Genomic DNA, 16,795 nt, shown 5'->3' with positions numbered 1-16,795 from the left:
ACAAAGGGCTTAAACTGGGAGAGGGCATAGTATAGGCGCATTGACGCGAAGCTAAGCTCGTAAAATCGCATCGCAGTCGGCTGAAAATGTACAAGCTGCTCCAGCGGAAGCGCGAAAGGGGATAACTTCAATACCTGAATCGGAGCTAGGCTCGAGAGATTAAAAATCAGTCGAGGACAGCCTGCCAGCTGACCACCTTAATGAGAGCGTATCACTAGAGTGTCAAAGTTCAAGCCTGCAGGAAGAGCAAGCTGACGCAAACGCAAGCGAGACAGGGTCGTTATTATCACCCGCCTCAAAGAACGTTCATAAGCTCTTACGTGTGGATAGAGAGTCACTGACAGCTGAGCAAAGGAATGATGAGAGCTTACCTAAATTACATCACACAGCTAAAAAAGGCATTGCTATGCGCAACGTCACGATACATGGGAGAGGAGGATTGTTGTACCGGCACTACAGAGATCGAAAGGGTAGGATTGTAGATCAGTTAGTCGTACCTATTAAGTGCAGGGAGGACCTTTTGAGTCTCTGTCATGGAAATGGGTGGTCCTGCCACTTACACATAAACAAATCAAAGGAAAGATTGCTTATAGAATACTACTGGCCTGGCTGTTTCAAAGACGTAGAAAACTTTGTAAGATCATGCGACGCCTGCCAGTGCTCTGGTAGACGAGAAGAGACATGAAAAGCTCCACTAAAGGTAGTGCCCTTAATAACAGAGCCTTTCAGACGGCTTGTAATAGACATGGTAGGGCCTCTACCAAAAACAAAATCAGGTTAAAGGTACTTGTTTACCATGCTGTGTCCGGCTACAAAGTTTCCCGAAGCAATTCCTCTGAAAGAGCTCAGCTCCACCGAAGTAGTAGACGCGCTTTCGACAGTGTTTGCACGAGTTGGGTTTCCAGCTGAAATTCAGCCAGACCAAGGGTCAGTATTCACCAGCGCACTGACTTCCAGATTCTTGCAAGCGTGCGGGGTAAAGTTAATACACAGTTCCGTCTATCACCTTCAGTCAAAAAGTGTAGAGAAGAGGCATTCAGTGCTTAAGCGAGTTTTGCGTGCGCTCTGTTACGATCGAGCGCAAGGAGGACTGGGAGAACTGTCTGCCGGCAACTTTGCTTGCTTTGCGAACAGTTTCAAATGAAGCGACAGGGTTCTCGCCAGCTGAACTAGTGTATGGAAAGACACTACCCTACTAGAAAATCCTATTTGTTTTCAAACGGGTTTCATCAAATAGGGTTATGGAACGGGACCCCGTTTGATCCTGTTCAGTCCTGACCCGTTTAAATCCCGTTTGTTCCTGTTTAAACCTGACCCGTTTAAATCCTGTTTAAACCTGACCCGTTTAAATCCTGTTTAATCCTGACCCGTTTAAATCCTGTTTAATCCTGACCCGTTTAATCCCGTTTAATCCTGACCCGTTTAATCCCGTCCTATCTAACTCAGACCTGTTTGCCCCTGTTCAGACCTATTTTTTGCTACATTCATACCAGGTCCTTTCAGAATGGATTGATGTTGCTTAATATAATTTACTCTTTACACCTATTTTGTACACTTGTGTATTTGCGATCAGCATTGAAGAAAAGTAGATCTGCATTAGGTTCGCAACAAGAACGCCACTTTCATATGTAGGTTTGCCTGGTACATTGCTTGATACGAAGATGAACACAATTTTCGGCATAAATTGATTAGCACTACCAACACCGATGTGATAAATCATGAACAAGTTTTGTATGACCCACGAGTACGTTCTCTATGTATGACCTACAAGAAAATGCACCCTGAAGAAGACTGTACCTCATTTTCATATTTACTACAAGTATGCAAATGTAATTCTTGCAAGTTTAGTATATGTTTGATTACTTGTACTCGTCTTAATGCAGTGCTTTTTGCTGTAATGGTTTGTTCACAAATCCACAGTATAGCGTAATTTTGGGGTGAAAATTGTCAGGCAAAGTATTGGCATGTACTTGTAAGTGGAAAAGACAAGTATACTTTACGTAGGTATTTCTGTACACCCACTTGAGCTTTCATTAAGCCTGAAGTCCTCCGGCTTAAATAAAAGCATGTCATAAATGTCCCAAGCACTGTTTATTGGACCTTCTAACGGTATTTCGATGCATCCAGTCTGCCGAGAGAAGACCGCTGGAGTGGGTTGCTTGGGTGAGAGCGAGCAGGCCACCTGAAAAAGTAAAGCCAATAATTTATCTTGACTCATGCAACAGGTTAGCACATAGGCAAATTCGCCTATGTTTTCACAGATAAGAAAGGTTCAGCATTCCGGTCATAGAAGATAATGAATAAATCTTATTGAAAAATATGTGGTTTCATGCACTGCCTATGTTTCAAGGGAACATGGATTACTGTGGGAGAATAAGCTGTCATAATTAGCAGGCGATTGAAGCAAGTCTTATAGGAAAAAGATGGACACATCGTTTGAGTAAGGGGGGACACCCCACTTAAATTTTCATTTTTTATTTGTGGCCACAATTTGATAAAACTTCCATCACTTATGTATTTTGACATGCTGATTTCAAATATTCAATTGGTTTTCCCATGCAACAAGTACTTTTCAAAATATAAGCAATTCATGTTTTTTTGTATGGACTAATTTGGAGGCAAGTTCTCTCTACAATGCTGGCTGTTAATGAAGGAGACTGGCACATCAAAATGATGTTGAATGATCAGAGCTTGCAGTGCTACAAGAATGAATGTTCTAAACTGATTTATGCCGAAGTTACAGCATGTCAAACTTTTGTAAGCAGAAGGCATTAGTGAAACCCTGGAGAAATTATTACTTTGTCAAAATTTCTGTAATGATATTTGTGCACATTTTAAGCCTACTGCACTCCCAATTTGTCCACCTTTCTGACGAAAAAAGAATTATTGCAATAAGATGAGTAGAACCAGAGATATTGTCACTCCAAAACTACACTACCATAAAAAATGTCGTTTTGAGAAAACGAGAAAAAACATTTCAGGACATGTTCATGGTGATTACGGCAAATGCTTGAATACTAAATTGATCAAGGATGATACAGGGGTCTAACCAGGCAAGAAAAACTTTCGCTTCTTTAAGGGGGGACACTAATTTAAATAATGTTCATGATGTTTTCTATCAATATTCATGAAGCTTTCCATTCTTGTTAAGTCTTTTGTGCTGATTTCAAATATGTAATTTTTCCAATAGGCCATTTAGTTCTGAAGATAAATGAAATTCATTGTTAATAATTTGCAGAAACAATAGGGGAATAAATGCGCTACGAAATTCGTACTGGCACATGCCTGGGTACTAGAAAACATAAGGAACATAATGGTAGGAATACTATTGATATATCAAATATTAGTAATTTTATAGCAATTCAATCTTTACTGCTCGAATTGTGGCTACCCTACTGTCTGATCTAAAGCAGAATTGAAAATTTATAAAGCATAAATTCCAAAATCTGACCCTACATTGTGTACAAGTGAAAAGTCGGTGTTTTGAGAAAACGAGAAAAAAAGGATTACATTCACTTATAATCAAAAGTACAAAAATAATTTTGCATTATTTTGCAGTGAAAGTGGCTAAAAGCCACCAGGAATGTAGTCGCTCTGACCACGGCCACCCAAATGCGGCAAAAACATCGTTTAGCGCCGTTCGCCGATTCCCGGTGGCTTGCATCGCGCGCGCGGCAAGGTTGTCGTTCACGCGGGTCGAGCTCCATGCCGACGCGATATCGCCGCAACACGCGCACGTGATAACGATCTTTACGGCGAGGCCAGATTACCGTTCGCTTTTGCCAACTGCGACGCTGCCGCCGCACACCTTGCACTTGACATCAGTCCGTTCACGGAGTCCTACTGAGGATAGCGAAGCCTGCCTCGGCGTCGACTGGCGCGGCTGCAACGCCGTCGGCGCGAGCGAGCAAATCCAACACCCGCATTGTTGCTGGCGTTGACGCAAGAACTCGAAGTTTTTTTGAGCATTCATCTCCCTCTGCAACATTGCAGTGTCACGCCGAGCGCGGGCGCTGTCCGTAACGATTTCACTCATTTGTGAGCTGGCTAGGCCTACTTCGGCATCGTCCGCGGTTTCGGCATCATTTGCGGTTGGCGGCGAGCTACTCTCGATGCTTTCAGAAGGAATGGGGCGCTTTTGAAAGTTATAAGCTGATCGCTTCTTCATTTTGCCGAACTTGTGCCTCGTGGCGAACTTTCCCGGTGGATCGGACATCGTTGGGCATATGCCAACAAACCTACGAGACGCGCAGTCGCGTCGCCTGCGGAGTGGAGCAGACGATGGGAACCTCGCGCAGCCAACCACAGCACGCGTTTTTGGTCACGTGCGCTAGTCAACGAATCGGATCGCGCGTTCGGGCTTTTCTTTCTCCCCGGATTTCAACGTCACTGGCGTACCGACGGAGTCACTTTTGGCGGGAAATTAAAGAAGGAAAGCTCCTCTTTCCAACGAGACCAAGATGGCTGCGATCGCGCGCGTAGAAAAACAGCTACGCGCCGCGATAAAAAGGGCTGTTTTTGCGCGGAATTCAGCTCACAGTGATGTTATAAATTGATATTGCGGACGAAATACTCTTCCCTTAGATTCGAAACTTTGTGAATTAAAGGAATATTAGTTGTAGATATCGAAAATTTCTTTTTCAAAAAATCGATTTTTTCGCGATTTTTTCGCCGCAAAGAGCCGTGTCCCCCCTTTACTAGTATTGAAGCAACAGAATACAAACATGAAATACCTTTAAAAACAACACCGACAGGTTGAGATAATAAATTATTCAGAAACTAAACCCTTCTGCCAGCAAAATACCGTAATGTACTGGCTTTGACATTAAGCTGCTCAGGCAGAGGGCACGGGATTGAATCCCGGCCACAATGGCGGCATTTAGATGGCAGGGAAATGCCAAAACCCCTATGTAAGGTCTATTGGGTACACGTTAAAGGAGACTAGGTATCCTGCCAACTTGAAGTTATAAAAACTGGGGTAAATTTCGAGATAAGCAAACTTACAAAAGTACAAGGCCCTGGCCATGCGAAGACCGTATAAAGCCTTTTAAGGTAGGTGCCAGCAGCCGCTAAATTTCTTGCAAAAGCCAAATATAGCAGAAGCGGTATTTTTCCGTAGATCACTTTTGCAAGGTATTTTACAATTTGACACCCTACATGTTGGGCATCTACGGGCAACAGCAATTCTGGCACAGATCATAGCAAACACTGTTGCACCTAGGTATACATAGACATATAGGTATAGGTACAGTCGCCGACTGATTTTCCGGACATGATTACTTGGTCTGCTTCACGGCACTGCCATTCTCCCCATGGACCATAATGTATAACAACTTCCGAATATTCGGACGCCTTGCAACCTCTCGTCTGATTTTTCAGACACTCCTTGAGCCAACTTGATCGAGAGCACCATGCACCGACTCTGACCGTTGCATGGTTCTACTTGCTGAACGCCATTTTTGTTTTGAACGGAGCCTCCTTGGTGCCCCACGAAGTGGCGCTACTGCGAATCCCTGCTCATCATCATCGTTTCTGCCTGGTTTGTAGCTACAGCAGTTCTGGTCTCAGCTTAGTATGCGATGTCAAGACAATCCAGCAACTGATTTGTTTGTTTCTTCGTGCGCGACGCTGCAAGTAGGCCAGGTTTTTTGTTTGTGCAACTGATGTCGGCGTGACGATGTTTGACGAAGCAAGATGGGCCAATTCATTTCACTAATATTTAGAATAGCTACCTGTAAGCACCACCTACCTTTCAACAACATTTGCAAAGCAAAAAACCTCATCCTGAAAATCTGCACATGAAGACATCGGTAGCATCATCAGCGTGGGGCCTCAAGATAATTCGGCAAGCCAAGAAATTACTGACAGCACGAGTGCAATCATGCCAACAGGAAATCAGTGGCTGAATAATGCACCTCCTACCACTTGGTAGACAGTGCATTTTCGCAAGGCCCTAACTACGGCAGATCATTGTTCAGGAGTTCCCGAATGCACAACTCTATGCCATTTTCACGCTGACTCTAGGGAAGCACCTCTGCACAGTTGCAAGAAAAAAAGCTAGATGCCCCAAGAGAAATGAGCCCACTCAAGCCATGGAAGTTATGTTTACCTTGTCTTCCTACAGCTACTCTAAACCTAGGACTGCTGTTTTGCACAAGGGAACAAACGTCAACATTGGTGCCTCGCCCAACACAAGTGGTCTGCGCCGTAGAAGGCGCCATCAGTCAGCCCACAGATTAGGCCCACACCAGTGCTGTCAGTGTGCTGCACAAATTGCAGAAGCACAGCCTACAAGCTTGTCTGCCTTAGTGTGATCGCAATAATGAACGAAAACCAACGAATCAAGTTTGTTTCGTGCTGAGAACAGTTGCCTCATGCTAGATTTTCCTACAATTCTTTCTAAGCACAGATAATGCGTGGTTTGTTGTGTAGGCATGTAAATAATGAAAAGGCCTGCATCACTATCTCTGAAAAAAATCATGTAAGAAAGCACGTACCAGTACACAGGTGCAGTGTCTATCACATACCATTTCATGCAGTAGAGGCTACATCGGATAAACCGGCCAATGTATAAATGACTGGCAGCGTGACCAAGCAAACTTGATGCGAGGGTCAGTTAGCAGTGGTAGTGCACTACTCTCGGTGCACATGCACCTATGTTTGAAAGCTGCTTGATCGTGACAAAATATAAAGACAAAAGCACTGGAGAGATATCTGAGGCTTTTCTTATATGTATAACGAGGAACCTAGCACTAGCTCCCCATACAGAGAATTACTAGACAGTGAGACTGCTTCTTATCATTGTAAAACAAGTGTCACACTCACCACGTGATGCGTCCTTTTCGTTTCTGTGCGAACAATATGTATTCAGATCTATTCTCCCCCTTTCACCTTTTGCACAATATTACTGTGCGAGCTTTAATACTGAACTGTTAGTAGCACTCTGTCCTGTTGCCTCCTTTCTTTCCTTGTGAACTGTGTGCTAAATACGGCTTTTTTTGGTGAAAGAGTGCTACTTTAACGCATAAACTAGCGCCATGGCACTTTGCAATAAAGGACTGTTATAATTCTCTAAAAATATGTCCATGCAGAACAGTGTCAAAAGAACACCTTAAAGAAAGAACATCTATCATAAAGACCAATCCTTGCCTTTTTTCCTTAACATAATTTTCAATACTGATATTGAAGTACAAGCTCACCATATTATATCACCTTGTCAATGAAGCAAGGCACAATGGCGCCCAACTGTCGCGGGACCAACTTGGATGTGGAGATCAGCGCAGATCAGCAACATAGCATGGTCTGCTTACACTTCTTCTCCAGGTCCAGCCATACCTATAGCAGTTATAAAACAACTGAGCTTAGAATCACAAGCGAAACAATACAAAAAGTGACACTGAACAAAGCAACTTTCGTTAGGCATAAATAGGATCGAAATGCTGACATTATGCACATAAGTAACTTCACTTTGAGCAACAAAGCATGCAATTTAAGAAAGATTATATGTATGAGCTATCTATGTGAGAAAGATTAATTGAACGCCCTCTATTTGCTATACCCCTCCCCTTATGCATGGATGTCTCCCTGACTGAGTGAGCTGGGCTGATCCCAGGTATAGTGTAATTAAAGGGTGTCACTTGGTGGGCCAATCCCGATACCATTGCATGACTTGTACAATAATTTTAATGTGTATTGTAATGCTGGCCATCCTGCAGGCACTGCAACATTACAGCACCCATAAGGCTAATGGTATTACCTGATAAGGTTAACTAGTAAGTGTCCCCAGAAGCATAACTCGGCATGTATACTCGAAGGCCATTATTATAAGAGAAGCAATAGCAGAGGTGAAGCTTTATCCTGTGCCATATGCAAAATGGCCGAGCACGCCCAGCTTTTGGTTACATTCTCACTTGTGACCACTGCAACAGGCTGACTGACATGCGTAACCAGCAGTTTGTAGGACCACATTTTCATAACCTGCAATTTTTTTTTACATCTGAAGAGATCAGCCTCAAGCTCCATGCTGCGCTGCACTCAAGAAGCATTATAAACTGGCAACATTTAAATGCTATGCTGCATGGTTTGTTGCATGCTTTAGGAATTTAGTTATTTATTATACACATAGCTCATAGGCTCCAGTTGGAGTATTGCATGAGGTGGCAAGAAAACAAATTCTGAACTAACCAGGAGAACGTTCAACAAAACAAGTCAGACCAAAGAAAGAAAAATAACATACTCTCATAATGGGACTATGTATCTGGCAGCTAGCTTATAAAAAAGGCAATTAGGAATGTTTTACTACTGGTAGCGCTTTAGGGGATGGAATGTAGAATTCCAAGCATCATACACTTTGAAGCCACCTTTCGTGGCTTTTTGTTTTGAAGTCCTATTCTCTGTAATATTATAGAAAGGAGTACCCCCTCCCAAATAAAACAAAGAAAAGCATGTAATGCACAGTAATGTAACACAATAATGTAATGCACAACAGTGAATACTTAGAAAAATGTAATTAAGAACATGGAGTCTATGTGGGCACAGATGTTAGAAGTCTACATGAAAGCATAATAATAAAGGTGGGCAGAGCATTTATGCTTTTGTCGGGCAACCGGCAGCAAGACATACAGGTAAAAGGCATGCCTCACAACACAGTCCCTAAAAATATGTCACAATACAGTGAGTAGGTATATCATGCTTATCTACAATAGCCCCTAATTATATTTACCTCAGAGGGGGCTACCTATGTAACTTGATCAAACTGAAGGTGGGCCAAATTCTAAATATACGATTCAAGTAGACAGAAAATGAACGTTATGAATATGGCATCTACAGCAAAAGTGTTGTACAATATCGTTGTACATTATGTCATACCTGCCAACCTGTGAACATAATATTTTGTAAAAATGCTGCACACACTAAATTCTTTGTTGGGGACATAGCACACATTATTTTAAAGCTTGCTCTCAGCACCCCCATTGTTGCATACACACACACATTATTAATAAAGGGAAAATCGCACATCCACCCACTCGTAGCAATTGCTACAAAAGAAACCCGTACGGATTCCTCCAAAGGAAAGCCTCACAGCTGAAAAAAAGAAACCGTCCAGGTCCGGGACTCAAACCCGGGACCACCGTCTTTCCGGGACAGCCGCTTTGCAATCTAAGATAACCAGGCGGCTGGCAGATGGCCGGGCGAATTTGTCGACAACATGAAGCAAAGGCAAGGGTCTGACGTAATAGTTCTGCGGAAACGCGCAAGGTGTAGAGAGGTAATTAATAAAGGGGAAAAAATATTACGTCAAACCCTTGCCTTTGCTTCGTGTTGTCAACTAATTCGACTTCGCCCTGCCATGTGCTAGCCACCTGGTTATCTCAGATGGTAGAGTGGCTGCCTCGGAAAGGTGGTAGTCCCGGGTTCGAGTCCCGGACCAGGACGAATTTTTCTTCAACTGTGCGGCTTTCCTTTTGAGGAACACATATGGGTTTCCTTTGTAGCAAATGCTACGAGCGGGCGGATGTCTGATTTTCCCTTGAATAATTACTTCTCTCCACCTCGTGTGTTTGCGCAGAACTATTACATCACGCACACATTATCAACCATTATTTAACTTGTCGTGCAGCACAAAAAGCAGCAGCGAACTTGAAACCAGTAACTGACAAATTTGTTTTTTTTTTTAGATTACAGAGCTTTCTCAGCGTGCTTGCTGCTGCCGCTTTACGCTGCTTCATGAATTTATCTGACCAAACTTCCCTAAAGCAAGTGCCCCTCTGATGCTCTTGTTAGAGATATTGCATCGCTAATAATAAACCAGTACAAGTACCATTACAATTAATTTTTTACATGCATTTTAACAATGTCATGCCCTTAATCTCTCAACAGCTTTAAAACATCTTAACCAACACAACTTCATTGTCTTTCTAAAGTGACATTGAAAAAATTGTAAAATGAGCCCACATTTGTAAACCCACGAAAAATTCAGGAGAGTTTCCAAACATGGATGATACGAACAAAATCTGTAGCTCGTGTAAGTGACAGCGACTGCTTTGCACACACCTTGTCACAGCATGCATATCAGGTACTTTGTCGTGCTGTTGAGGCTGCAGAAGTGCCGCAGGTGCATATGTGGAGGTGCCTCTGGTTCACAAAATCTTGCCATCCCTAAACAATAATAAATGCTTAATTTATTGTAATCCCTGCTGAAACTGCAAACTTGTGATATAAAAAGATCACGTCATATTTTGAAAAAAGTCTCATACAACCAGTTACATGAAGCTGCAACTGGTTGTGCAAATATCTGACCGTAACATCACAGGCGGTTAAATAACACGTAAATCGAACTGTAGCAAACATGAATCTACTATGAAAAGGTTCACACAAACGTACAGCTGTATAACGTGAAATGTGAATTGTACTATCGAAAAATTCCTTAGGACATGAAAAGCGTTCCAAAACCTAATTTGTTTATGCGGCGCAACAAAGCACTGCTCCCAAAGGACGATGCGCTCAAAATTACAACAGACCACCTCTGTTTCTGGAGAGACAATACAGAAAAGAGAAAGATTTTTCGATTAAAAAGAAACATTGCTTTTGTAATTTCGGCTTCTCTGCAAGATCGGAACCCTTTACAAGTACACGAAAACACACAGGACACTAATACACGTCATCTGACGACACTCTATAAACAGAAGAATTTCCATACAAGCTGAAAATCTGGCCATGCGTCGACGAAGAAATCGGGTGCTATCTCGCGCAGCTGTTAGCTGTGAAGACGACACATCGACGTACTACTTCTGGAAATGCCTATACCATTTCTTAATGAAAAATTATGTACACAAACAGTAACTTTCTTTGCTTGAATTTTTGTGCCCATTCAGATCAAAGAACCACCCGCGCTAGCGTGCTTCATAGGTGAAAGTAAATAAACCACAGATAGAGCTGTTGGTAACATGAATACGTTTTAGGGCAATTTCCATGGAACTTTTTGCTAAATGTGCACTGCGACATGAACAACCATTTCAAAAGCACATTTATAATTCTTGCTGCTTTACTCATTCGGATTCGGTTGTTGTACGGATCTTGCGATACGTACAAGAACGCACACTTCACGAACCATAGACAGGAAGAATGCGCGCAAGCGCCGGACTTACCTTTCTAGGCGTACTCGGAAAACGCTCCTTTTAGCGTCACAGGTGCCGCGGCATCGACTGCACCAACGGTCCTTCCGGTGCACACACTGTTGAATTGCGGATCAACTACAGGACGTAAGAGCACAATTTTCACCAAATTCTTCCGTACAGTGTGATACGATGCGAGAGTGCCAGAGGAGGAGATCCTTTTCGTGAGCCCGGAACAAAGAAAGTGGCGAAGGCTCATACCTTCGACATCGGCGCACCACACGAAGGATACTGCGGGCTACATTACGCGGTCCCAGTGGTTTTGTGATTCTCAATGAATACAAAATGCACCACAATTACTCTCGGCACAGCGTACACACAATTAAACAACTGCATCGGACGGCGTCAATGCAGCGCGCACTCACATGTAGCTAAGGCTGAAGACGGCAAAATAATATCACCTGTAACTTTACCGGCGCTACCTGTGCTGCCATCTGTAGGCAGCCACCGAAAGCGACCGTGCTTTCGGTGATCTCATGGATGGTGACGGCGTTGTATTTCGGTGTTATGCGAGTCGTACAGCGTCTTGTACGACGTGTTTCAGCAACGTTGCTTTTAATAGAGAGGACAGCAATCTGCGTATACGCCGTATAGACGTCTCACCCACTTGAATAACACAACAGGAAATTTTCAGTCTGTCGTATTTTGGGACGTTGTGACTGTCGTTCTGTTCTCTGTAGTGTGACGTCTTGTAGTCGAAAATTCTGTAGCTTCTGATCAATATATTTGATTAAAAATTGACAGAGACCTCTTTAAGGATAAGAAAAATTATTAATACAAAAAAAAAGAAAGTAGAAAAAAAAAAGCTTTCGCGCAGGATTCGAACTGCGGACCTCACGATTCCGAGACAAGCATCTTACCACCGCACCACGCCAAACACGCCCACACCTCGACTAGGCTAGCAATATAAATCTCTCTCTGGGTTGCTGTTTACATTTACATTTTAAAAGCCAAGATGCGCTTTCACTTCACCGGTCGCGTCAACTGCCGTATCTCTATATGCGCAAAAGTGTTGTTACCATCGACAGGTACATCGTGGCATGCTAGAACATCAATTTTGCTGTAACGATATCCATATTTAATAAGAAATTCAGAAATAGACAACGGTGACCGGGGACACTGAAGGTTTTTACTGCTAATTTCGACAGTTGTCTCTTGCTCTTTACACTTTCGAGCTCGCATATAATTCGTGCGTTCAATGCAAAATAGCTACATAAACACTCGTGGGTGAGTCTTGATCCGGACAGTATACTGGCTTCTCACGGCAGCGCTGTACCAGATTAATGAGACCCGAGCGAGAAAGCTTTTCACGCAACTTTGTGAAACAATCCAAAACTTCTTTTCCGCTTCGCATAAGCTTGTGCAGTATTTCTCGGAAATTAACTAATGTGTCAGTGTAACCGCACATGTAAGTCCACAGGACTGTGTGCCCCATCTTACCAAATAAAACAAAGCGGATACGCAGCCATTCCCGCAGATGGTATGATTTTGATCAGCGGCCGATTTTGAGGAGGCCGGTAGCGCGTTGCTGGTGCCGCATCGTCACGGCACAATTATAACAATTGGCCACGTCGACTTTAATACCGGTGTCGGTGCTATCAGTATTGCCGGCTTCAGAGAAGCACGATTGAATACCGCGCAAGAGAAAAGTGCAGTGTACACCACCGATGCGAAGCTGACATTTTAAAGGGCCGCAACGGAAAGTGCTTCTGTTGCGACTTCAGAACTCTTGGCCGTCGCGACCGAATGTTTCTGTTGCGACGTCAGAATTGCTGTCGTAACGCCAGAAATGTCTGTCGCAGCTACAGAAACGTTAGGAACTTCTGTCGTACAACAGAAATTTCTGTATTTGCAGCAGGAATTCCTGTTGTCTTTTTCAACTGGGCAGGACCGGGAATCGGTTTGAAATTCGCAGCTATCATATCGCAGTTTGGTCTGTGAATGTTCCGAGGTGTTCACGCAATTTCTGTAGAGCTTGATAATGGCCCAATTTAGCACTAGGGGTTAAATTGTCAGGATGTCGAACAATAAAAAAGCTCCTCCCCAGTTATATTCAAGCATTAAACTGGTATGCATGATGCCATCCAGTATAGTTGCCACAAAGCTCCAGATTAAACCAGCTTTTGTGACAAACAGGCGACCCTATATGGTGCCACTGCATCCAGTATAAGCCAGTTTAGTTGCAAACAGGGCTCCTGTTAAGACCCATTTCTGCGTGAACTGGTCATGCCTATACCTGCTTGCATGCCAAACGGGACCCCGTTCAGACCTGTTCGTGTGTGAACTGGTCCTGTTTATACCTCTTTGAATGCCAAACGGGACCCCATTCAGACCTGTTCGTGTGTAAACTGGTCCAGTTTATACCTGTTTGAATGCCAAACGGGACCCCGTTCAGACCTGTTCGTGTGTAAACTGGTCCAGTTTATACCTGTTTGCATGCCAAACGGGACCCCGTTCAAACCTGTTCATGTGTAAACTGGTCCTGTTTATACCTGTTTGTTGCTAAACAGGTCCCTGTTAGAACCAGTTTAAACCTGTATAACCCAGTTTGAATTTAAATAGGATTTTCCAATAGGGTACGTTCTCCACTAAGAATGTTAAGGGAGAAGTGGGAGCAATGAGGAGAGGTGCAACGGTGGTCGAATACGTGCTAAATCTGCTGGAATGGCTAAGCGCAACCCTAGAACTAGTCGAAAAGAACATGGGAGTAGCTCAAAAGAATGCCGAATTCTAGTACGACAAGAATACGAGGCTTCGTACGTTTAACCCCGGAGACCAGGTAATGATCATCAAGCCTTCAAGAAAGAACAAGCTTGAAGTCCACTGGGACGGCCCCGTTAAAGCGTTGCACAAACTTTCAGATACTAACTATGCTCTGAAAATGCCCTGTCGCAGGAAGGAGGCGAGGATATATCATTGCAATTTGATGAAGCCGTATGTAGAGGGTAGCGGAGTCGGTAACTATACCATCAAAGAGCACAAGGGCACTAGTACCAAGTTTATGGAGTATAGGGCGACCTCCAACTCTGAAATCGGCCTAGAAGAATTAGTAAAACATTCCGTAAGCTCGCACGCTCTAAGACCCGAGCAGCTAGAGGCCCTAAAATGGGTGTTAGGGGAATACATCGACAGGTTCAGCGATCGGCCAGGTAGAACCGAACTAATAACTCATGAAATAGAGCTGACATCAACCAAACCCGTAAGATCAAAGCCTTACAGGGTGTCTCCAAGACAAAGAGAAATTATGGAGGCAGAGATACAGTGCATGCTAGAGCTGGGAGTTATTGAACCCTCTGAGAGTGACTACACGTCCCCGGTAATACTGGTAGAAAGCCCCTCGTCCGTGTGTTGATTACAGGAAGTTAAATGCCATCACTAGGTATCAGATGCACCCGATACCCAACATTGAGGAACGAATTTATTTTTATTTTTATTTTTATTTACCATACTGTTAGTCCCACTGGGACTGTTACAGGAGTGGATTTATCAGCAAGATACAGGAATACAGTATACAGTACATAATACGCCAGTTACACATCAAGCGGGCAACAATACAAACAGTATACAGTACAGCACCGTAATACGCCAGTTACACACCGAGTACCCCAGCTACACACCGAATTGAAAGAGTAAGCGCTGCTAAATACATTTGAACTATAGATCTCGTGCGGGGGTACTGGCTAGTTCCCCTGTCAGAAAGTGCCAGCCACTATGCCGCATTCATCTCACCTGTAGGCACTTTTCGCCCTCTCGCACTCAGCTTCGGGCAGAAGAACGCGCCTTTTAGCTCCTCTAAGTTAAGGGATATTGTCCTAAAGGACTTGCAGGAGTTCGCCTTGCCATGTCTAGATGATGCAGCAATTTTTTTCGGACAGCTGGGAACAACATTAAGACTTCTTTCTGAGTGAGTTGGTGCATACTTGACATAAAAATTACAACAGCGCAAACACATGCAACCACAAAGTACCAAGGACGAGACACAAGTTGGTACTTTGTGGTTGCATGTGTTTGCGCTGTTACAATTTTTATATCAAGCTGGGAACAACTATCGCCCCTCAAACAGGTGTTCTTATGGTTCGGGGAGGCCGGCTTAACGATGAAAGCGGGAAAGTGTAGATTTGGGTGTTCGCAGGTTACTTATCCGGGCCATGTTGTCGGCCAGGGCATGAGACGGCCGGCCGAGCTGAAAATAGCTACGATTGGAGAATTTTCTCAGCCGCGCACGAAAACAGACCTTCGTTCATTTTTGGGACTTGTGGGGTACTATCAACGGCACATTCTGGATTACTCGCAAATGGCAAGTCCATTAATGGACGCCCTCCGAAAGGCAGCAACGAGTAGCGTACACTGGAATAAGGACCAAGGAAACGCATTCCAAAGTTTGAAAACGCTATTATTTTCTCGTCATGTGCTTCGCGCGCCAGACTACGCAAAGGAATTCATAGTTCAATGCGACGCAAGCGACATTGGTATGGACGTGGTGCTTAGGTCGGCGACGATAAAGAGGAGCATCCTATCCTCTATGCCAGCCGTAAAGTAAATGTAAGAGAGGAAGCCTACAGCGCTTCTGAGAAGGAATGCGCTTGTTTAGTTTGGGCCGCCGAGAAGTTGTCATGTTGCTTGTACGCAGCGAAGTTCATCTTCGACACCGACCACTGTCGTTTGAAGTGGCTCAATCAAAAGTCACACAAAATGGCCGCTTGCTCCGATGGAGCCTCTCTTTCCAAGAGTACAACTTCTCCGTAAGATATCAGAAGGCAAAGTTGCATAGCAATCCGGATGGTTTGAGCAGGCTAATTTGAATTCTGCGTTTTTTGGTCCCGCCGAAATTTTGGGGTTACTAGTGTTAGTTTTGTTAATGAAGATCCCCTCTCATTTAGCAGGATTCCCTCTATGATTGCTGAATTCGTCAGCAAGAAATTGCTTTAAAAAAATGGCAGAGCGAAATGCAGCTTTTTTTGTTTCTGCAGTTATGTTTTCTTTGAAGCCTAGCGGTTCTAAAGTGACAGCCAATGTACGTCATCTCGGTGCAGAACCGTGTTGTGGGGTTCATTTTGCAGTTGTCTGTCCTTGTTGGATGTTTTGGGGCGGTGACATCAAGACACAAGTGGTTATTGCGCGAATACGTCACCCCCTGGCCACCAGCCGTTCTCTTCCTGCCCAGTGGTTATCAGCGCTGGACAGTCCAGACTTTCCGGGCCATGGAAGCGCTGTTAAGAACGGCTCAGCTGAGGTGGAAGTGTTGCCAGCCAGTTGCGACGACGGCGGCGTCAACTTTCAAGGAACGCTACAGTTAAGCTATGTTCACACTGCGGTCGTAACGCGCGTAACAGCTCTTTCGGCGTATGGAACGTAACGGCTGTAAAAAAAGTTACGGCAGTTAAGCCGGTACCTTTGTTCATATTTACTGCTGCGTAAATTACGGCTTTTACAACAGGCCAATCAAATTTGGAGCTGCAGAATCGACGTCACCAGCGGTCCAATATGGCTACTGTCAATATGCGAGCGCTGGCCGAGATCGAAGAAATTCACGCTCAAAACAAACTTATAGTCATGTATTCAATCACCCAAAGAAGACGAAGGCGACGCAGAAGGGTTGGGGAGCAGCAAGTATTTTTCGA

General features: G+C 44.0%; 1 long non-coding RNA gene across 1 annotated transcript; it reads right to left on the bottom strand.

The window, feature by feature from the left end:
* Nucleotides 1-2,072: 2,072 nt before the first annotated feature.
* Nucleotides 2,073-11,556, bottom strand: LOC139048615 (uncharacterized). Its single transcript, XR_011507827.1, has 4 exons — nucleotides 11,148-11,556; nucleotides 10,054-10,158; nucleotides 7,200-7,335; nucleotides 2,073-2,182 (listed from the first exon to the last, which is right to left on the bottom strand). It is a non-coding gene; the product is annotated as an uncharacterized lncRNA (long non-coding RNA).
* Nucleotides 11,557-16,795: the final 5,239 nt, after the last annotated feature.

This window comes from Dermacentor albipictus, chromosome 8 (genome assembly GCF_038994185.2).
Source record: "Dermacentor albipictus isolate Rhodes 1998 colony chromosome 8, USDA_Dalb.pri_finalv2, whole genome shotgun sequence".
Lineage (NCBI taxonomy): Eukaryota > Metazoa > Arthropoda > Arachnida > Ixodida > Ixodidae > Dermacentor > Dermacentor albipictus.
This window is presented reverse-complemented; position numbering and strand designations above follow the sequence as displayed.